Source organism: Amblyomma maculatum, chromosome 7, assembly GCF_055883805.1.
Source record: "Amblyomma maculatum isolate TAMU_Amacu chromosome 7, ASM5588380v1, whole genome shotgun sequence".
Classification (NCBI taxonomy): Eukaryota; Metazoa; Arthropoda; class Arachnida; order Ixodida; family Ixodidae; genus Amblyomma; species Amblyomma maculatum.
This window is the reverse complement of record NC_139350.1, coordinates 91811531-91834377: the sequence shown is the minus strand read 5'-3', so window position 1 is coordinate 91834377 and position 22847 is coordinate 91811531. Positions and strand designations below refer to the sequence as shown.

The 22847-nt window shown below is 45.0% G+C and overlaps 1 long non-coding RNA gene across 1 annotated transcript; it reads right to left on the bottom strand.

The window, feature by feature from the left end:
• Window positions 1-20094: 20094 nt before the first annotated feature.
• Window positions 20095-22267, bottom strand: LOC146183950 (uncharacterized). Its single transcript, XR_014708521.1, has 3 exons — window positions 22016-22267; window positions 21742-21795; window positions 20095-20266 (listed from the first exon to the last, which is right to left on the bottom strand). It is a non-coding gene; the product is annotated as an uncharacterized LOC146183950 (long non-coding RNA).
• Between the last annotated feature and the right edge of the window lie 580 nt (window positions 22268-22847).

The following is a 22847-nucleotide window of genomic DNA, read 5'->3' as shown; positions in this document are numbered from 1 at the left end:
CACGTACTATATCATTAGACGCAAGCCATATCTGATAAGCTACCCGCGGCAATGTTTACAAAACAATGACACGTGCACGCGATACAGCTGTTTTCTCTTTGCACGAAGTCATGCTTCAATATTTAACAAAATACGCTTACCTGTACTTGTTTGCCAGGTTCTCAATTTTTGTCTTTGTTTCTCGCAAAGACTTGTTGATGCCAGCCTCGCGCAGCTTTTCAACTATCAACTTGTATACCTTGGAGTTGCGCTTCGCTCTCCTCAAGTCATGAAGATGATCTTCCCATAATTTGATGAGAGCAAATGTTTCCTCCGTGCTCCAATGTGCTCTTTCTCTTGATTCTGCAGCCGCTGTAGCCGTAGCCATCGCACCACACAGTTGACACGGGTACACCGTAAACCACAAACCACACACCCCACCACCACTACCTCTGCCGCTTGAATTTATGGCTGCGGCCATGCCACGGCAGGCTAGTAGGGGCTTTAGTCCGGGCACTACTGATATCGAGAGTAATAGCGCATGAGACAAGGCAGCGGCGCAGATTTCTCTGCACAAATAACTATTCTTTTTATGGCGCTTAAAAAACAAAAAAGTCTTAGCTTCGCTAGTACGCATATTATTTTTTCACTTTGCTTGCTCTCGTCACTCACCTGGGGTGAAGAGCATACATTCGGTTCGAGATCGAATGCGAATGAGTTCCTCGAACTCATTCGATGAAAAATGTCATTCGAACCTAATGCCATTAAATTTTCTCGCGTAGCAGGTGAACAATGACATTAGATGCTAATGTCATTCGATTCGAATGACATTAAATTTGCTCGTGTGACAGGGGTATTAATTTCTGCTAGAATGTCGGTAACTTCAGTTATTTCTCTGACCCACTCTGCACGCTTCCCATCTCTTGATGTTACCCCTACCATTTTTCGTTCCATAGCCCTCTGGGTTGTCCTCAACTTATGTAGAACTCTCTTGGTTAGCCTCCACGTTTCAGCGCCATAGGTGAGTACAGGTAAGATGCAACTGTTATATACTTTCCTCTTTAACGATACCGGTAAGCTGCTAGACATAATCTGCGAGTGCTTGTCAAATGCGCTCCATCCCAATCTTATTCTTGTTATTTCCTTTTCATGGTCCGGATCTGCGGTTACTACCTGTCCTAAGTAGACATATTCGCCTATTAATTCCAGTACTTCGCTACCTAATGTAAACTGCTGTTCCTTCCTGAGGCTGTTGAACATTACCTTAGACTTCTGCATATTGATTTTCAAGCCTACCTGTCTACTTTTCCTGTCTAGGTCATCAATCATTATTTGTACTTCATCTCCCGAGTTGCTCAGCAAGGCAATGTCATCAGCAAATCGCAGATTACTGAGGTATTCTCCATCTACCCTTATCCCTAACTGCTCCCATTCCAAGTCTCTGAATACTTCCTCTAAGCAAGCTGTGAATAGTAGTGGGGAGATTGTGTCTCCTTGCCTAACACCTTTCTTTATGGGAATTTTGTTACTTTCTTTATGCAGAACTATGGTTGCTGTGCAGCTACTGTATATATCTTCCAGCACTTTCACGTACGGCTCGTCTACCCCCTGATTTCACAATGCCTGCATCACCGCCGAGGTTCCAACTGAGTCAAATGCTTTTTCGTAATCAATGAATGCTATGTATAAGGGCTGTTTATATTCCGAGCATTTTTCTATCACCTGATTGATGGTATGGATATGATCGATAGTAGAGTACCGTTTCCAAAACCCTGCTTGATCCTTTGCTAGATTAAAGTCTAACGTTGTCCTGATTCTATTAGCGATTACCTTAGTAAATACCTTATACGTAACAGACAGTAAGCTGATTGGTCTGTAATGTTTAAGGTCCTTAGAGTCCCCTTTCTTATGAATGAGGATAATGTTTGCATTATTCCATTGTTCCGGTACCATCGATGACACCAGGCACTGCGTATACAAGGTGGCCAGTTTTTCTAACACGATATCCCCCCCGTCCTTCAGCAAATCCGTAGTTATCTGATCCTCTCCAGCTGATTTCCCCCTTTTCATAGTTTCTAATGCTTTCTTGACCTCGTCGTTCGTCACTGGTGGAGCGTCTGAATGTTTTTCCCTACCGCCAATCTCATTACGGTCCTGACTACTTTGGCTACTGTAGAGATTTGTATAGAACTCCTCGGCTACTTTGACTATCTTATCCATATTCGTGATGACGTTGTCCGCCTTGTCCCTTATCGCATACATCTGGTTTTTGCCTATGCCCAATTTCTTCTTTACCGCTTTAAGGCTTCCCCCGTTCTTTACAGCATGCTCAATTTTCTCCATGTTATACTTCCTTATATCGGCCACCTTGCGCTTATTGATTAGCTTTGATATCTCGGCCAATTCGATCCGGTCTGTTGGATTGGAAGCTTTCATTCTCTGGCGTTTCTTAATCAAATCTTTCGTCTCCTTAGACAGCTTACCGGTATCCTCTCTAACTGTCCTACCGCCTACTTCTACCGCGCACTCAGTAATGATATCTCTGAAATTAAAGATCCCCAGGTGGCCGAAATTACTCCGTAGCCCTCCACTGCGGCTCCTCTTTCTCTCTATCCACTTTCACTCCCACCTTCCTCCCTTCCCTTACGGCGCGGTTCAGGTGTCCACAGCTGCAAGTGTGACAGATACTGCGCCTTTCCCTTCCTATGAACCCCTTATTATTATTGCTTCTAGGGTAATGTCGCCATCTTCGGTTAGAGCTGAATACCTATTCTGTAGCGAGATCCTGAACTCTTCTGCCCTCCCCCTCACCGCTAATTCGTTGATGGGCCTCTTTCTTACTAATCTGTTGCGTTCCTTTTCAGATTTAGGCTAATTCGGGACCTCACCATCCTGTGGTCACTGCATCGCCCTTTTCCGATTACATCTACATCGTGCATAATGGCGGGGGTTGAACACATTATGAAGTCGATTTCATTTTTAGTCTCCCCGTTCGGACTTTTCCATGTCCATTTTCGGTTCTTCCGTTTGCTGAAGAAGGTATTCATGATTCGTAAGTTATTGCGCTCTGCAAACTCAACTAGTAACTCCCCCCTGCTATTCCTAGAACCAATGTCATAGTCACCTACTGCCTTGTCTCCTGCTTGCTTTTTCCCTACCTTAGCATTGAAGTCGCCCATTAGTACAGTATACTGCGTCTTTACTTTTCGCATTGCCGATTCTACATCTTCGTAGAAGCTTTCAACTGCCTGGTCGTCATAACTACATGTAGGTGCATAGGCCTGTACAACCTTCAGTTTATACCGCTTATTAAGCCTAATTACGATGCCTGCCACCCTCTCATTAATACTATAGAATTCATCGATATTACCCGCTATATACTTATTGACAAGGAAACCTACTCCTAGTTCTCGCCTCTCCGGTAAACCTTGATAACACAGTACATGCCCATCCTTCAGTACAGTATATGCCTCATTCGGCCTCCTAACCTCACTAAGCCCTATGACATCCCTATGATATCACTAAGCCCTATGACATCCCTAACCTCACTAAGCCCATTGGACAAGGTTTCCTCAAAAAAAAAAAAAACAACTCGTGCCTCTACCACACACAAATGCTCTCGAAGTACTTCAAATCCTGATTCAAGCAGCGCAATTGAGAATTCGCCATTGCTGTGTTGCCCTGAAGGAATTAACAACAGCCTATAAGGTCCGCTCCTTTGATATCTGAAAAATCATTCTTGTCAATTATGCCAAGAAAGTGACAGACAGGAATTGCAGGCGAGCTCCCTATATGACCCAACCGGCCAGGAAGATTGAGACTGAATTTTTTAGCCGCAGGTCACGTTTTGATGAATTGATGAATATGTAGTACAATGCATAACTTTGAAGGACAATTTTTTTATTGTTTGCCGATCTTTTCAATTAGGCATAACTTTTCATGCCCATTTCCTTGATTAAAAGTTGTTGTTTATCTATGTATTAAACGGACTCCGTCTGTTATACACGTACGTGCGTCAGTCGCGAGACTATACATATACATATTCTGTCTTTCAACCGACTGATTTGTTTTGAACGCAGCTAGAACAGCTCACTCCACTACACAACGGCAATTTTAACTATATGCGTAAATTTTGTACCTTACTCTGAATCTGAGACGCACAATTTTCGCCGGTGCCTCTTTTCCTCTAAACGAAAACAGAAGTGATTGACAGAATCTCCAGCCAACAGTTTACTATGCACTCACATCACGTCACGCTACACCTACTTACAGCTTTCGAAAGAACACTGCACAGCCTGATCCTTTATTTCTGTACAAAAGTTAGGGGCAAAAAATCTTAGAGTAAGTGTACCAGCTTCATTTGACCGCGCTCGGCCGCACTGACGAAGCCGCGTGCGCGTGTGAGCGGTGTTGACTATATTTTATTCCACGTACACGATAAATCTTAGACGCTGATTACGGCGTCTTTGTATAAACCATAACGGGTGAAATGTCAGGACCTGCTGGTTACAACTGAGGCGGGCGGAACGAAGAGCGAGCGCGCGTTTCCCTTGCGCGTGAACGGCGGTAGCAGAGGCGCAGCAGTGGGGCGGTGGCGACCCAACCGAGGCGCGGCGGGCGGTGGAAACAGACTCCATTGGTGAGAGTATAGTGAACTAGTTCACTATAGTGAGAAGAGAAGAGCGCTCTCCCTCTAGATCGGCCGTGCCCTATCAAACTGTTCCGGTGCTCACTTGTGGCGCTGCCTGTTCACCGCAAGTGCTGCCCCCTGGGTTTCTGCACGGTGTCTATAGTGAACTAGAATACATTCTAGTGGCGCGAACAACAACGCTCGGGCACGCCGATTTTCATTGACGCCGCCAGATGGCGCCACTGCAACATTTACTAGTCGACTTATCAATGCTTGCTTGCAATAGTGCGACATAGTACCGATGCTTTTGTGTGCCAATTCAGTAAAAGTGGTGATTTTTTCCCTACGCCGACGTATGTGGACCTCCATCCATGATAGAAGGCGTTTCATTCGACATTATTCGGGTTTTTGCCGTTGCACTAGGGTGAAAGCGCTCTTATTTCGCTGGCGTCTGCTACAGCTCATGCGGGACGAGTTATCGCGCACTGTAAATCGTTACGGCACATTCATTTGTACGGGACGGGTATTTTTCTGAGCCCTGCAGAGCCCGCTTTATTACAGAGCCAACTCAACTGTCAGCAGCAGACTGGTAGCAGAGTGGCCAGGCATCGTGCCCACGCACGGATTCTCGCATCTCTCCAACCACGCCGCAGTAACTTTCCTTTAGCCAATAATGATGATTATATTACACTGCGCTCTTCGGTATCCACTGGTAACCAGGAATGCTAATATTAACATGATATCTGCTTAGCGTTAGGAAATTTGCCAACTGGTAAAGTGAGGAGCAGCTTCAGGCTGTTACATTTTTTTTTTTGACAAAGTGGTCATGAAAAAAAAAATCCTACGCTTTGAAACGAATCATGCGGCGATATTCTGTGGCGTCATCATTATTCTCTGTTCACAGCAACAATATCTGTTGTAAATCATAGCTGTAAGCCAGGTGCTAATTAAAATCCTTTCATCATCTCATATGCATAACATATATGCCAAAAATACATACTACGTGAGGAGGGCAAAGGAGTTTTGTTTAGGTACTTCACAAGGCTTCTCCACTGCTGTTTTATTTTATTTTAGTGCATGGGACAAAAGCCATCAACAATGAGTTGCTTTGTGAAATTATTGACTACACAAACAGTCCTAAGAGCATCCATCTGCTCATCTTCAGGTGCTTTGAAGCTTGACATTGCGCTAGTTAATGCATTTTGTGAAAAAGTGCATGCGGGTAGTTAAGCAGTGATTTCAGCTGCACCAATTTGACAGTGCTCAGAGCACCCAAGTTAGCAGATTTGCTTGGCCAGTAGCATATACTGAGTACAAGCTGTCTGCTTGAATTTAGCTGAAGCAGGTTGTAAACACATTCTCAAGGTCAGCCGCAAACTGGTGTCACTTGAAGGGTACAAAAGGCCCCTGTTGTCCTTAAAATTAGTAAAATTAGCCAAGTTTAATACATGTGACATCTTTTTCTTTTTAGAAAAAGATTAAAGCCTTTCTCACAGTTAGTTTGAGGTAGGATAGAGAGACCACAATTGTATACAGCTGCCAGCCAAGTGGCTCACCCCAGGCAATTTTTTATTTTGAAGTTAAGTAATTAGTAATTATTTTTTCTAATTGACTAACTATTGCCTTTAGACAATAACTGGGTTTGCAGAATTTGAGAGCGCCTTCTAGAAGCCCGCGAAATACAGAAATTATCAGCCTGCATAGCGCTGAGACTGGGCTGTTGAGTCACGGTCGCAGCTAATTTCTGTCACTCAAACCATGCACTGTTGGGAGCACAACAATATCGTAGCGCATGAATGCGTCAGTCACGTGATTTTTTTTTTATTTCGCGGGCTTTCTATAGAGGTGAGAAAAACTATGCACGTGAGGTTTTCTTTATCGGGAATAAATGAAATGGGGGTTTCAGAAGGTCCTCCCCAACTTTGCAAATCGCATTTATTTGTATGCAATACTTAGTAAATTAGAATTGCAAAATGAAAAATTGCCTGCACAGTTTTTTTATCGATATTTATTGTCTTAGGGCATCAGTAGGGTATGATATGAAGGATGAATAAATGATTAAATAAATGTGCCAGCTAGAGATCCAACGATATACCATGACTACGCGGAATTGGATTTAATTTAATCTAAGCTGTCTGCTATATTGAGCCAGTGGTAGTATTCGAGATCACGCAAACAGTCGAAGCTTTCTTCCCCGAAGTCTTCCTTTTGTTCAGACCTGGTGCGCCAGGTGGCTGTCAGCAAGGGGTTTCTCTGGCCTATCTCAAATAGTTTATTTTTAACCCTTGGCTGAAATTAGCTTGGACACGCGGTATAAAATATGTCGGCTATCGTTTGGTGCCACAGGCCTAATAGCAAGAATCTGCACTGAACACAACTCTCTGCAACATCAATATTGCCCACATCCAGCCTTGGCTTCACGGGTTTGACGGTAATATCGGCAATATGTGCCGGACAACCCGGCAAGAGTGTATAGGCACTGCATCATGTGCCAGTGATGGCTTTTCACGCGGTATACCCTCACTTCTGCCGCTGATCATATATATGCGTAGTCACGCAGCAGGATGAGATGCGGCTCGAAATGATGCTCACACACTGTCAATGTTTCTGTAAGAGGCTTTTCCTGCCTTTACAAGCTTCGTTTCCACTTTGTGCGATGTTTGTTGTCCCTCGGAGCAGCAAACAAAGGTGACTGGAGCATCCGGATAGCCGCGCTTCGGCATCTCGGAGCAAAACAGTGCGAGTTGGTCTTTTTCCTGGCCATTTCGAACATCGCATGGTGCTTTTGAAAAGCTGAGATGTCTTAGTTGCTGTGATGCAAGGCAGAACTGAAAGTTCGAGGGCAAAATCGCAAGAATGTACAGACTGCACGGCACGCCAAGCCCTTCCCGTTGCGGACGCGCACGCGGTCCTAGTAAACTAGTGTTCCTCCCTGCGGGAGCATATACATGAACACTATAGTAAACGTAACTGCAGCGCCACCAGCGGCGGTGAGTGGCGTCCGGCGTGCAAGAGCATAGCCTCCTTTATACATGGCAAGAGCCACGGCCGGTCTCGAGGGAGAGCGCGCGCTCTTTCTTACGACCTTCTCAATCGCCGCGGTAACAATGGGAACTTTTCTCCTTGAGTTACGCTCTCCGCCGCCGCAAGGGGCGCGACCGGCTGACTGTTCACTCCGCGTCTGCTTCAGCGGCGGCGGGTGGCTTTTGCATGGCTTCAGGCTGTCGCTCGCTTGTTTCGTGGTGAGTGCAGCCCCGAAATCAAAGAACACGGAAGGTAGATACTGCAGTGGCATGTCGTCAGCGTACTACACACGTGAACCGAGTCTTTATATAAAAGCACTGTCGCTCAGCAAACGTTCGACAAGCATATGACATACATTGCGGAATGGTAGCTACTTTTCTCCATTTTAATCCGAATTTTTCTCAAGCCTGCACAAGAATAGCAAAAAAAAAAAACACTGAATGAGCAGTGATCACATCGAAGCTTCTTCAAGGCTAACATTACAGCAACTCGTCTGCAACAGCAAAAGCGTCTTGCAGCGCTAGATGCGAAACCATCAATATATAGCACCGAAGATGAAAATAATTTCATAAATATGTCATGTAAGTTACATAATGCTTGCATGATATAAAGTATTAGTATAACAGTCAAAGTAAAGACTGTAAGGTTGAGTTTTAAATGTTACTATAATTCATATATTAGCAAATGTGTTGTATTATAAACATCACTTTAATTTTGCAAATAAATATTGTTGTAATGAAATTTTTACATGATATTAAACTTATGAAAACAATCAAAAATGGTTTGATATTCATGATACCACTTGTGCTGGAAGTGGTAAAAAGAGGCCAATAAATGACGCAGGTTATACTCTATGCAGTGGCTTTCAAATGAATTCACCTGTTATATCGAAAGTATGCAAGAAACTTCTAAAGCGTTAAAGAAGGACACTCTCACTGAAGACACATTTCAAGCCATATAGCGACCTCATTGGAGCTCTCTTCGGGAAAGTGAGGCTAATGTGTGGAAGGGAACGACATGCTAGATGCGAGGGCCGTAACAGCTAGCGGCACTTGACTACATTGTCAAGACGGACGTTTCATCTGAGAGAAATATCAAGGCACCTTGCGTCGATGCCAAAAAAAAAAATAAAATCATTTCTGCTGTGCCGCAATCAGTAACCGAGGAACTGAAGAAAGTTATGGCACCTCCTGCCATCCCATAGTCACATATTACGGTTTAGCTTACGTCGATGGATATATTGTTAAGTTAATCAACTTCGGGTGTTACGCTTACGCTATTCTTCTTGAACCTAGCGAAAGAAGCAGAACCATGTACTAGTGGCCACAAAATAAAGCAAAGCGGCAGTTTGGGGAAAAAGCAGTCTCTTTCGTCCGGGCTGCTGATAAGGCGAACACCAAATGCGCTAAGCTGAACATCTTGGTGACCCACACGCATCCAAGCTATACACATGCGCATCCGCTTGCAGGGCGCGCCACGATATGAAATTTTGGACGTATATCTGCGCTGTTTTATTTTGGGGGCACTAGCACACTCTTCTACGAGGACAATATTCTAGTGGACTGCATTATCCGAAACCAGAGCTTGTTGCCCTATTGGACAAGCTTTTATTTTTTTTTTTGAAAAAGCGGCCGTGCACCTACTACACACAAATGTTCTCGAAGTACTTAAGATCCCGATTCAATCAGCACTTGAGAATTCAACACTGAGTTGCCCGAAAGGAATTGACAACAGCCATGTTATTAGGTCCGCTTCTTTGATATTTTAAAATTTTCTCAGAATCCTTCTTAACAATTAATTATACCAGGAAAGCGACAGAGAAGAACAAGAGGCCAACTCCTTATGTGCACAAGTAGTGCAGGAAGATTTTGAGACTGAATTTTCTAGACGCAGGTCGCATTTTGATGAATTGATGAATATGCAGTGCAATTTGTAACTTCGAAGGATAATTTTTTTATTGTTTGGCGCTCTTTTCCTTAATTATGCCCATTTCATTGATTTAAAGCAGTCGCGAGACTACATATACATCTTTTGTCTTTCAACATTTGTTTTGAACGAAGCTAGAACAGCTCACTCCACTAGACAAATGAAATTTTAACTATAGGAATAAATTTTTGTTTTTTACTCTGAATCTGAGACGCGCCATGAATTTTCGCCGGTGCCTCTTTTGATCTAAACGGAAACGGCAGCGGTTGACAGAATCTCCACCCAGCAGTTCACCATGCACTCATGTCAGGTCGCTCTACACCTGCTTACAACATTCAAAGGCACATTGCATAGCCTGGTAAATTTATTTTTGTACAAAACTTAGGGGTAAAAAATGTTGAAGTGTACCCGAAGCTTCATTCGACCGTGCACGGCCGCACTGACGAAGGAGCGCGCGCGTGAGCGGATTATTGACTGTATTTTATTCCTCGCACACGATAAATGTTCCATGTTGATTACGGCCTTTGTATAAACCATAAGGGGTGAAATGTCAGGACCTGCCGGTTGCAACTGACGCGGGCGAAGCTAAAAGCGAGCGCGCGTTTCCCTTGCGCGTTAACGGCTGTAGCGGAGGAGCAGCAGTGGGGCGGTGGCGACCCGACCGAGGCGCGGCGGGCGGTGGAAACAGACCCCATTGGAGAGGCCGTAAGAGAAAAGAAACGCTCTCTCCCTCGAGACCGGCCGTGGCAAGAGCATGGCCGGTCTCGAGGGAGAGTGCGCTTCTCTTCTCTTACGGCCTCTCCAATGGGGTCTGTTTCCACCGCCCGCCGCGCCTCGGTGGGGTCGCCACCGCCCCACTGCTGCTCCTCCGCTACAGCCATTCACACGCAAGGGAAACACGTGCTCGCTTTTAGCTTCGTCCGCGTCAGTTGCAACCGGCAGGTCCTGACATTTCGCCCCTTATGGTTTATACAAAGGCCGTAATCAGCATCGAACATTTATCGAGTACGAGGAATAATATACAGTCAACAATCCGCTCACGCGCGCGCGCGTCTTCGTCAGTGCGGCCGTGCACGGTCGAATGAAGCTTCGGGTACACTTCAACATTTTTTACCCCTAAGTTTTGTACAAAAATAAATTTACCAGGCTATGCAATGTGCCTTTGAATGTTGTAAGCAGGTGTAGAGCGACCTGACATGAGTGCATGGTGAACTGCTGGGTGGAGATTCTGTCAACCGCTGCCGTTTCCGTTTAGATCAAAAGAGGCACCGGCGAAAATTCATGGCGCGTCTCAGATTCAGAGTAAAAAACAAAAATTTATTCCTATAGTTAAAATTTCATTTGTCTAGTGGAGTGAGCTGTTCTAGCTTCGTTCAAAACAAATGTTGAAAGACAAAAGATGTATATGTAGTCTCGCGACTACTTTTAATCAAAGAAATGGGCATAAACAGTTTAGCAGAATTGAAAAGAGCGGCAAACAATAAAAAAAATGTCCTTCAAAGTTACAAATGGCACTGCATATTCATCAATTCATCAAAACGGTACCTGCGTCTAGAAAATTCCGTCTCAAAATCTTCCTGCGCGGCTTGTGCACACAAGGAGTTAATTGGCCTCTCGTTCTTCTCCGTCACTTTCTTGGTATAATTAATTGAGAAGAATTCTGAGAACATTTTCGGATATCAAAGAAGCGGACCTAATAACATGGCTGTTGTCAATTTCTTTCGGGCAACTCAGTGTTGAATTCTCAAGTGCTGATTGAATCAGGATCTTAAGTACTTCGAGAACCTTTGTGTGTAGTAGGTGTACGGCAGATTTTTCGAAAAAAAAAAAGAAAACTTGTCCAACAGGGCAACAAGCTCTGGTTTCGGATAATGCAGTCCACTAGAATATTGTTCTCGTCGAAGAGTGTACTAGTGCCCCCAAAATAAAACGGAGCAGACATACGACCAAAATTTCATTTCGTGGCGCACCCTGCAAGCGGATGCGCATGTGTATAGCTTAGACACGTGTGAGTCACCCAGATGTTCAGCTTAACACATTTGGTGTTCGCCTTATCAGCAGCCCGGACGAAGGAGACCGCTTTTTTCCCAATCTCGCGCTCCGCTTTATTTTGTGGGCACTAGTACATGGGGCGGCTTCTTTCGCTAATTGCAAGAAGAATAGCGCTAGCGTCACACCCAAAGTGCATTAACTTCACAGTATATTAACCGATGTAAGCTAAACCAGAATAGGTAACAGTGGAAATGGGATGGCAGGAGGTGCCATAACTTTCTTCAGTTCCTCGGTTACTGATTGCGGCACAGCAGAAAATGACATTTTTTTTTGGAATCGACGCAAGGTGCCTTGATTTTGCTCTCAGATGAAACGTCCGTCTTGACAACGTAGTCAAGCGCCGCTAGCTGTTACGGCCCTCGCATCTAGAATGTCGTTCCCTTCCACACATTAGCCTTACTGTCCCGAAGAGAGCTTCAATGGGTCGCTATATAGGGCTTGAAATGTGTCGTCAATGAGAATGTCCTTCTTTAAGGCTTTAGAAGTTTCTTGCATACTTTCGATATAGCAGATGAACTCATTAGGAAGTCACTGCAATCACCTTCATCATTTATTGGCCTCTTTTTACCACCTCCAGCACAAGTGGTGTCATGAATATCAAGCCATTTTTGATTATTTTCATAATAAGCTTAATATCATGTAAAAATTTCAGTAAAACAAGGTTTATTTGCAGAATTAAAGTAATGCTTATACATAATACAACACATTGGCTAATATATTAATTGTAATAACATTTAACACTCAACCCTACGTTTACTTTCACTTTTATACTAGTACTTTATATCATGCAAGTATTTTGCAATTTACATTACATTTTTATGAAATTATTTTCATCTTCGGTGTTACACGAATGGTTTCGCATCTAGCGCTGAAAGACGCTTTTGCTGTTGCAGAAGAGTTGCTGACATGTTAGCCTTCAAGAAGCTTCACTGCTCATAGAGATTTTTTTTATTCCGATTCTTGTAGAGGCTTGGGGAAAATTCGGACTAAAATGGACAAAAGTAGCTGCCATATGTCGCAATGTATGTCATATGCTTGTAGAACATTTGCTGAGCGACAGTGTAAATATAATAAAGACTCCGTTCACATGTGTGGTAAATGACGACATGCCGCTGCAGCATCTACCTTCTGTGTCCTTTAATTTCAGGGCTGTACACACCACGATACCCGCGAGCGACAACGCGAAACCAGGCAAAAGCCCCACGCCGCCGCTGAAACTACAGTGGCTATTCTAACCACTGTACTGAAGCAGACGCGGAGTGAACAGTGAGCAGGTCGCGCCCCTTGCGGCGGCGGAGAGCGTAACTCAAGGAGAAAAGTTACCATTGTTCCCGCGGCGATTGAGAAGGCCGTAAGAAAGAGCGCGCGCTCTCCCTCGAGACCGGCCGTGGCAAGAGGCGCCATTTTCCTTCCGTTCGCGCCACTAGAAAGTATTCTATAGCTCCGAGAGCGAACACTGGCGCCGCTGCGATCGCCGCAGCCTGACGTCACGGCAAGGACTCTGCCAGCCGGGCTGCTGCTCCTCCCGGCCGATGCCGGCTCCTTTCGTTCGTTTTCGCTGGCGAATAATCTGGTGACTTATTGCTCAGTGCGCAGTGAAAATCACGGAAGAAAGCCGGTGTAAGCTTCCACTTTACCCAAAATTGTTCAAAATGAAGGAGGTTAGATTGATAAAGTTAAGAATGGGGAAGCAACCGTCGGCATTGCCACTTAGTGTGCAGTAAGCACTTCAAAAAGGAAGACTGTGTAGCCGGTGTACAAGATACTAGGTGAGCCGTACGTGTAGCGACGCTTTTACGGGCTGTTTGTCAACTAGTCTTTTTTTTTAATTATCAGTGTACAAGAACAAAGCTATTGCCAGACGCTGTTCCATCCGTCAACCTTCCCGTGCGTTCTAGCGATGCAAGGCGATCGCTCCCGAGATCGACGAAGCGGCGTCGTAAGTAAATTAGCCATTGCTCAAACTTTCGTTTCCTCGATCTTTGTGTCAGTGAGTGCTCAGACATTTTGCTCAGTAGCGGAATGTCCAAGCTGAATCAACTGGGACCCTGCTTAAGTTTTTGTTTAAAATGTGTCTCACGGCAGTGATGTTCTCGTGTTCATTCATGCCGCGAAATTTGACACAGTCCGCACAGCTGTGCTGGTCTTTTTGTTTGAATGCTGATATTTTCCAAATTTTCCGAGACATGGGGCGCAGATTAAATGCAACGCGACCCTAAAAACCGCACTTCAGTAAGGGTTGTGATAGAGAATGGTTTTTTTTTTTTTTTTTGCTCCGGGCTCCGTGAAGCCCTGCCTTAGCTACGTCTCATACTTGTGTGCTATGCAACAAGCATGGCTTTAAAGTGCACGTGATGTGCAGCTGCTCTGCGCTTTTCTGAGGTAATGCCCAAACTTCGTTAAGGCCTTGTTTCAGTGTTTTTTGAGGTTGTAGCCTGACTCACTCTATCTGATTCCTGGTGAAAGAGGCGTTCCCGCAAAGTCGTGCCAGTTCTGCGCACACGCAGAGGCTTTGACAACACACAAGAATGAGGACAGTAGTGAAAATTCGAGCGCCGTTCCCATGGACGATGCTGCACAATAGGTGGAAGTTATAGATTCAGACGGTATGTTTACCTATGGATACGCTATGCGGCCACTATTCCTTTGTGATGATTCACATTGACGTGAATGATTTTTATCAAGCATTCAGGAAAAAGAAAAACATTTATATATCCCGCATTGTCTTTAGTTCTGACCATAAAACTGAAATACATGAGTAAGCTAGAATCGTGATAAATTATCGGCTTTTGCTTCCTCACCACTACTGTTGATCAAAACAAACAATTAGTACCTTAAACAATCTCTATATTACTGCAGTAAATTCGAGTGGAGAGCTTGTTCAGTTCAGTCGTTCAGTCGTGTCCGACTCTTCGTGACCCTATGGACCATGTCACGCCACGCTTTCCGGTCTCTCACTATCTTCCTAGCATCACATAACGTCATCTGCAGTGCCTCGAGGATGCCATCTAACCATCGCGTTCGCTGCCTACCCCTTCTCCGGCGACCCTCAACCTTTCCCAACATCAAATCTTTCTCCAGCGACTCCTCTCTTCTCCTCAGATGACCAAAGTAGCTGAGCTTTAACTTTAGAATTTGACCCTCCAATGAGCAGTCAGGGTTTATGGTCGACAATGTCGACTGATTTGATCTTCTGGCAGTCCAAGGAACTCTCAAGAGTCTTCGCCAGCACCACAATTCAAACGCGTCAATTCTTCGGCGGTCAGCCTTTTTCACAGTCCAACTCTCGCATCCATACATCACAACTGGAAAGACCATAGCACGAGTTATATGGATCTTGGTTGGCAGACTAATGTCTCTGCTCTTTACTAGGCGGTCAAGGCTAACCATTGCTCTCTTTCCCAGAAGCAGGCGTCTCCTAATTTCATGGCTGCAGTCTCCTTCCGAGGTAATCTTGGAGCCCAAGAAGAGAAAATCTGTCACAGCTTCCACTTCTTGTCCATTGATGCTCCAGGACATGATAGGGCAAGACGCCATGATCTTTGTCTTTTTAATGTTCAGTTTAAGCCCAAACTTCTCACTCTCCTCTTGTACGCGCATCAGAAGTCTATTGAGTTCCACTTCACTTTCTGCCATTAAAGTGGTATCATCCGCATATCTAAGGTTGTTGATACGTTTTCCAGCAATCTTCACTCCAGCTGAAGACTCGTCCAGACCGGCCTTCCTCATGATGCACTCTGCATATAGGTTAAATAGGCAGGGCGACAGTATGCAACCTTGCCTCAATCCTTTCTCAATTGGAAACCAATCAGTAAGACCATGCCCAGTTCTGACTGTGGCCTCTTGCTCTTCATACAGGTTCCTGAGTAGACAGATGAGGTGAATTGGCACTCCCATCTCTTGGAGAGCTTGCCACAATCTGCTGTGATCTACGCAGTCAAACGCTTTCGCATAATCAATAAAGCAGAAGTAGATGGGTTTCTGGAACTCTCTTGATTTTTCCATGATCCAGCGAAGGTTGGCAATTTGGTCTCTAGTTCCTCTGCCCTTGCGAAACCCAGCTTGCACGTCCGGAAGCTCCCGATCCACATACTGCTGCAGCCTACCTTGGAGGATTTTCAACATCACCTTGGCTAGCATGCGAAATAAGCGCGATTGCTAGCATGCGTACAAGCGTCCCCCGGCCTGGCGCCCGGCTCTCACAGGGATGTGCGCTTGGAAGAGGCTCCGCAAACCCCGCTGCGCTCCTTCTGGGGCAAAATAATTTCGAACACTTCAGCCTGCAAAGGTGGTTCGAGTTACCGTGTTTCACGGGGTTCAAAACTGAAAACGAGTCGTGTCCCTGCACACGCGAAAACTCAGATAAGCCTTGTTTCAAGTGCGAAACGCCTTAAAGGGACACTAAAGACAGCCAAAGATGGTATGAAAATCTAATAAACTACATTTGGTGACACTGTCACCGCATATCCGGCAGCAAAAAATCGAATAATTGCTGAGATATTGCGATAAGAAGTTGAGGTTTTTTTCTTGTTCCCGCCGGTCGAATTCAAATTGTGGCCTCCAACTACGTAGTTGGAGTTGAGTGACGCACACTATGACGTAAGCGGAGACTCCGTGATAGCTAGCGAGCCGGCGCGGCCCGCGGCGTCGCATCCCTCAAGGGCCAACTTGGCAACAGCGTACTCGCAATGACGGCCTCAGCCGAAATAAATAAAACGATGAAGAGAGTAATTTACTTAGCGATGGGCCCATAAAGGAAGAAAAAAAAAACATAGAGGGCTTGTAATGCCCAATACTTTACATGTTTCTCAAGCTTTTGCGCTCCTTGCACTGTGTATAAACAAACCGAGCCCTCGGTCATCGCAACGCTTCCTGACATGTTTACATACAAATAAGATTTAGTTACCAGCAAAATAGTGTCCTCGCTTCTGCGCTTGTCAGTTTTAAAGCTTCGTCGCACTTTTTTCCTTCAAGGTTTGTGCTACAGCTCCGTGTTCAGCGAAAATTACGTCCACGGTAGCAGAACATGACCGAAGTGCCGGCGCCACTACATTTGCCAGCGCTGTGAAATTCCACATGTTAAAATGGATCGAGTGCACAATATAGTGCGCATAGGCATCCAGAACATTAGTTGCAAGACGTGAGAGCAGGCAGCATGCGCCGATGATCAAGAAATTGTAATTTTTAGGCCGGCAGCAGAAACACTTTATTGTAAATGGGGCCATGACATAAAAACCAGAAATATTTCCAAGGTTCTTGTGGCGCGGCGTAGCCGAGCGGTTAGCGCCGAACATTACGGAGCGAGCAGCAGCGCGCTTGAGTCTCACCGCTTCAGGCGGGTTTTTTCTTTTTTTTTTTTTGGAATCGATTTTTTTTAACCATTTGTAATGTATTTCTGGTGCTTCGTTATTTTTAGTTTTTAATTTTTACCCGAGGCCCTTTTTTTCGCCGGGCGACGAGCGCAATATATCGACGCTCTCCTTGGTACGAGCGGCAAGTATGCCCCTTTTGTTTACGACGCCTGCAAATAGCACGTTGAAGGTCTTGTTGACGCAGTATATGTTGGTCAGATGTGCCATGATTTAGTGAACAATTGAATGATAATGCGTTTTTCCTTCGGTACTTAGCATATGTATGCTTTTCGTGGCGTACGTAGCTGCAGTCAAGCGGTCAGGTCGCAGTCGAAGCGGCAACGGCGGCGATATGTTGGCGCAGAAGTGTGAACGAAGGAGTGTGTCGGCGGTAGCGGATTTCGCTCGCTCGTGCCTCCGAATGCTCAAATGGGAACCATCAAGGCTCATCTGCTGCTCCAAGCTCGTAATTCAGGCACTGCAGGTTCAAACAAACTATCCGAGTGCGCACGAAATGCCTTAGCCGAAACATAACCAAAACTGAAGTGGGCGCCTGTGGCGCCTCCAAGTATATTTTTGTATTTGCCTTGCAACGTTTACGTTGTCTTTTCGCCGTCGTTTACGTATGATAAAAGCGCGTTATCATGTTTGAGAAAAAACGTACTACCGCATTCAAACATTCAACGTAATTCGCATTTGTCAGCCTCCGGGATCCCTAGCGCGTCACGTGATTTGTAGTTGCGAGCCTCGGCCGTTTGGCTGTGGTGGCGATACCTGTATTTCTGTTATTCTTCTTTACTACCTTATAACAGCTCTGTTTTCAGTAAGAGTGGTCTTTTTGTAATCAGGAACTGACATTCTATCGATGCAAACCCACTTCATTTCTCTCTTTAGTGTCCCTTTAAGCCAGCGTGTCGAAAGACGTAAAAGTTCACTGTCACTGATGCAGTTCACCTCTCAGAGATCACTGCAGTCCCACGGCAAGTCCGGATTTCCGGCCTGTCTGACTTTGCGATTTTTTTTACAACATAAAAATGAAGTAATGAAACCACAAGTCATCCGTAGATACACGAGGAATATTCTTTTATCTAGCCACGTCACCAAATGTACATGAAAATATTGCGTTTCAACCTTATCACTCTAAGCATAATGTTACCCTAAGAACAGAGAAGGACTGGCCTGTTTAAACAAGTCCCATTTTTCATCCTCTTCACATACGGATTCAATGAGCTGTTTGTAGTATTTAACAAAACGAAAAAGTTTTCAACGCGGGACGGAAATTTAGTGATATCTCTGTATCTGTAAAGAGTGGTTTAGATGGCATAATAATTATGTCGTTTTTCTTTTTTTTTTTCAAGGACCAATACACAGCGCTAACCAGCGCACAGGAAGTTCTGAAGGTATGGAATACAGTTTTATACACTGTTTGCCTGTTTCACCTGCAGCCGTTTTTTTTCGACAGAGCTAACGCTTTTTTCTTTTCAGGAGTTACCGTGAAGGTTCAGAAGCTTTTCAAGGACGCTGGGATTCAGCTCAGCGCGAATGACATCTTCAAGCAAAAACAGCTAATAACGTTTCCAAAAATCATTGATGAAAGTGGTTTCTCTGCTTCACTAAGGCAGCAACTTGTTTCGCACGCTTTGTCCACATAGGAATTTATGCTCCTCAGTGAAAGAAAGACTGTAAAGAAATTTGCAAATTAGCAGTGCCCCCAAGATATCCCATGCGCGCACGGCTGCGGCGCAATAGGCAAAGGCGAACGGAATGACGGAAATGTTTACGCCACGGTTAATAATTCATATTTCTGGCCATCAAAATGCACGTTGCTCTTGGCAAATCATGCGTAATTGCTTCTCAAAAATGCTCGACAAGTGAGACGATTCTAATAAAGTTTTAATCAGTAGCCTCTTTTAAATAAAAATCCGTGCACAAATTTCACAGCGCGCAGTCCATAATGCGCGCTCTAAGCAACGTCCACAGCAAAACGGTACAAATTTATCGTGTCGCAGTCATATAGACCTATCTTCATGGTATATTCGTAATACAAGCATGAAGATAGTGACTCCACGCACATCATCAGTTTCAAGGGACGACGCACGAAAGGCTCCTGCCGCGGCGACGGCACCAGCTGCGCCCGTCGCGGCGAGCGCTCGGGCACGCGCGAGACTTGCGCTCACCGCGACGAGCCCATGGTTCGTGTTTTGAAAGCAAGAGGAATCATGATTAAATACTTTTTTTTTCCTGACACTCGATCGGTGCTGTCTGCGTTGTTCATAACGCTGTTGTTATGAGAACCACCGAGGCCGCAGACTCGAAGCCACGCGGCAACCCGGAGAAGCCAGAGCGATCGGCGCAGGCAGTCCTTGCCGTGACGTCACGTCGGGCTGACCGCCAGAGGGCGCCACTCAAACTTCTCGGGTAAAGCCCCTCATTCTCGGGTAGGGTGCTTCGATGTAGCGCGCCGCGTACAGGATGGAGCGTTGGTACAGGTAGTACAGGGTGGAGACACCGCCGTCGACGGCGCCATGTTGGGGAAAGCGTAGACACGGCGGGCTATGGAGCGTCGGCCCGATTTCTTGTTCAGCACGCTCTTGCGCTAGCAGGTCCAGCTGATTAACTTTTTGACACACATACTTGCAATCCTGAGTGCTTTCTTGCTCGAAAAAAAGAATGTGAAAGCAACTACTGCTTGCTAGCATGCGTAGTTCTGAGAGGAAATGATCAAATTGCAGATGGTAAGCATTTACTCGTTCGCCGTCTCGGATGCTCAAATGCGGTTATTTTGAAGACTGGCTGTTTTATAAAGCAATGCACTTTGCTCTGCCGGACAAGAATGAGTTTATGAGGTGCATAACATTCAGTTGCGTCTATTGCTATAGATCAACAACGATGTCTACGTTTCAGTCAGCCGTATCCCGAAAATTATTTGCATTGCAGTGGCCCATCGTAAACCGTAGAAAGACAGCAAATTTTGGATGCACGCCTAGGAGACATCTTTTAATAAAAGTTGGCGTCAGCTACAGTTTTGCTGCCGTACCCATCATTCGATTTTTCTGGCTGACTTAGCCAATTCAAGTAAATGTGCAAGCGCATCGTCCCAAACCGCTCTAACAGTCTGTTTATCAGCTTTGGGTGTTCCGCGCAATCAACCACTGTTCGATAAGGCATTAAACGGAGTTTACTAGACTCTTGAAATGGCAGATATTTTATACTGATAAATTTTTACACGCAATCAAACGATGTCGGGACAACCGCTGACTTGAGGAGCCGCCGTCCATACACTGTGTTTGCCCTCGAACTGGCGCTGAAATGAGATAGGCGACGAAACAGTCATTTTGAGTCTTTTGTAGTGTGCACGCAAATAAATGAAATAATAAAAACGTTATGAAAGCAATGCGATATTTACATGTGCGATCGCACAATTTTTTTATGGATGCCAAGCAAGCGACAGCACCAATTCGGGTGACAGACGGTCAAATTTAGCTTCACCTAAATTTGGCTTAACCTCAGACGAGTGCGGGGACAACAGGGTGTGCACATCGCCTCGCGATGCGTAATTAATAACACAGGGAAGGAAAAGCTGCATTCGGGATGAACTTTTGTACTGCGCAAGCACCTTGCTCTCTCACGACCGCTTTCACAAGATGATGCCGCTACACCTTCCAGCTCACGGGATCAGTTTCTTTGTGACTTGTCGAGCTACCAATCATATACTTGACCTAATTTTCGTGAGAACCCGATTTTTTATATTATTGCGAATCTCAGAAACCTCGCGAAAAACTGCTCCTGTGTATAATTAAAAAAAAAACAGCTTCAGAGAACCTGTTATCTCTGTTTCGCGAAATGTTGTACTAGCGACTGTAATTTGTGCATTTTTTGTTTGAAGTTCCTGTTTATTTAGAATTTATTTTCCCTGTTTTTTCGTTAGTATTCTATTATAGTTTTTCTCTGCACGCCTGTATATTCTTTTTTTCACTGCCTAGTATGTTACCTGCTAATCTTATTCCATTCTGTCATAGGAGGTCCCCCGGACAGTTTATACTTCGGGACCTCCTTCTGTAATGCTAATAATCCATGTACATGTACCTCACAGTGAAAAATAAAGATGATGATGATGATGATGATGATGATGAAGCGATATGCCGGGCACACTTGCCAAATTCCAGCGGGCCCACTCACGGGAAGTTTTTTTTTTTTTTGCGACCAAAATAATTGTTACAAACTGCGTTTCACTTCCTACTCTGTCGCGAGGTGACACACCATTCGTCGCTCTCCCTTGTATTATTTCCCGAGAAGGAGAGAGAGAATGTAATCCGTGTGAATCTGAAGCCTCGGCGGTTGACACTAGCTTTCAAGATCGAGTGTAAAGGGGAAAGTTAGAAAGGGCACAATGGTGCATTCCTTTGCCAAATACCAGGCTCGGCCTTCTCCGCATGTTCTTGGTGCGGCTATGAACACAGAAAGGGAGGAGATCCTCATCAACAGATATTATTGTGTGACACTACGAGAATGATACTAAAGTCGAGTGTCACTCACTGAAAGTTACACTAAATTTTTCCGAGTGCCTACAACATAGCAGACGCAGTTGTCCATATATTTAGCGTATAAGCCCTCACGTACGCTGAAAATTCAAAATTTAGACTTAAAAACACACCGCGCTAATATCGATGCCAGGCAATGCGATGCTTGAACCTGCTTCAACGTTGAAGAAGGCAGACCAAAATCGGTTGCGCAAAACGCTAGATTGGGAAGCCAAACCAGCACAAAGCTCGTGCTTACAAGCAGATGGGTGAAGCGGCGTGAGGTAATGTCATTCCAAACAGAAGTGGGTAACTGCATTAGAAAAGTACAAAAATATATTGTAAAACGCTTTCGTATAAACAGATACAGACCGCAAGAAAGACGACACGTGCACATACGCAGGCGCTTGTGTGTGTCATCTTTCTTGTGGTCTGTGTCTGCGCTAGACCTTTTTTTACACAATCGAAATGCACCTATTCGCTCAAAAGAAATTTTATGGATGCATAAAAGTAGCACAGGTATTGTGGCTTACCTCGCAGATCTTCGCGTTGCCATTCGCCGTCCAGTCTTCACGCTTCACTTTCGCCTCCCATACGTTTCTCCGTCTCTTATCCCGTGGAAAACAAAATCATCTGGCTCCTTTTTTGTTTTTGCTGAGCTAGCACAGAATGAAACCCAAGAGCCTGGCATGCTAGTTTTCGTGACTGAACACAGTACAATCGCCCAGCGCACAGCACAACCGCTTCGGACACTCCGCAGCAACTGCACGAAGTGACTTGCCCCAAGATGGCGAGCGCGGAGAATGCGGCGGCGCGGGGTGTCACCACCCAAAGGGTGTCACCACCCTGTACGGCGGCGCTGGTATCGAGGCACCTTATCGGATGGATGGAATATAGGAGCGTCCCCTTTGAAACGGGGTGGTAGCAGTAGCTATCATGCTCATTTTTCTCCATATATCTTAATTATTGATTTAGAATGGTTAACTAAACCATCATTCTATTTATTAAATTTTGCCCCTACATTACTAACATTATGTCACTTCTCTGCTTTTAAGCCACCAATCTTCCAGCCGTTTTTTGCTAGTTTCCACCGCCGGTTTAATCACCCGGCCACTGTTATCTCTAAACCCCAGAGCTTCAGGAACAGTGATTGCGCCTGCATCAACTTCCGGATGGATACCATTGCATTCGAGTATAATATGGTCAATTGTTTCACTGGAGTTTCCACATACAGCACATGCGTCATCTCCATTGTTAAATTACTTTTTGTAGCTGCGTGTTCTAAGGCACCCTGATCTAGCTTCAAAAAGTAGGGCACTGCCTCTTGAGTTATCAAAGAAATCTTCCTTCCTGATCTGCATTTTC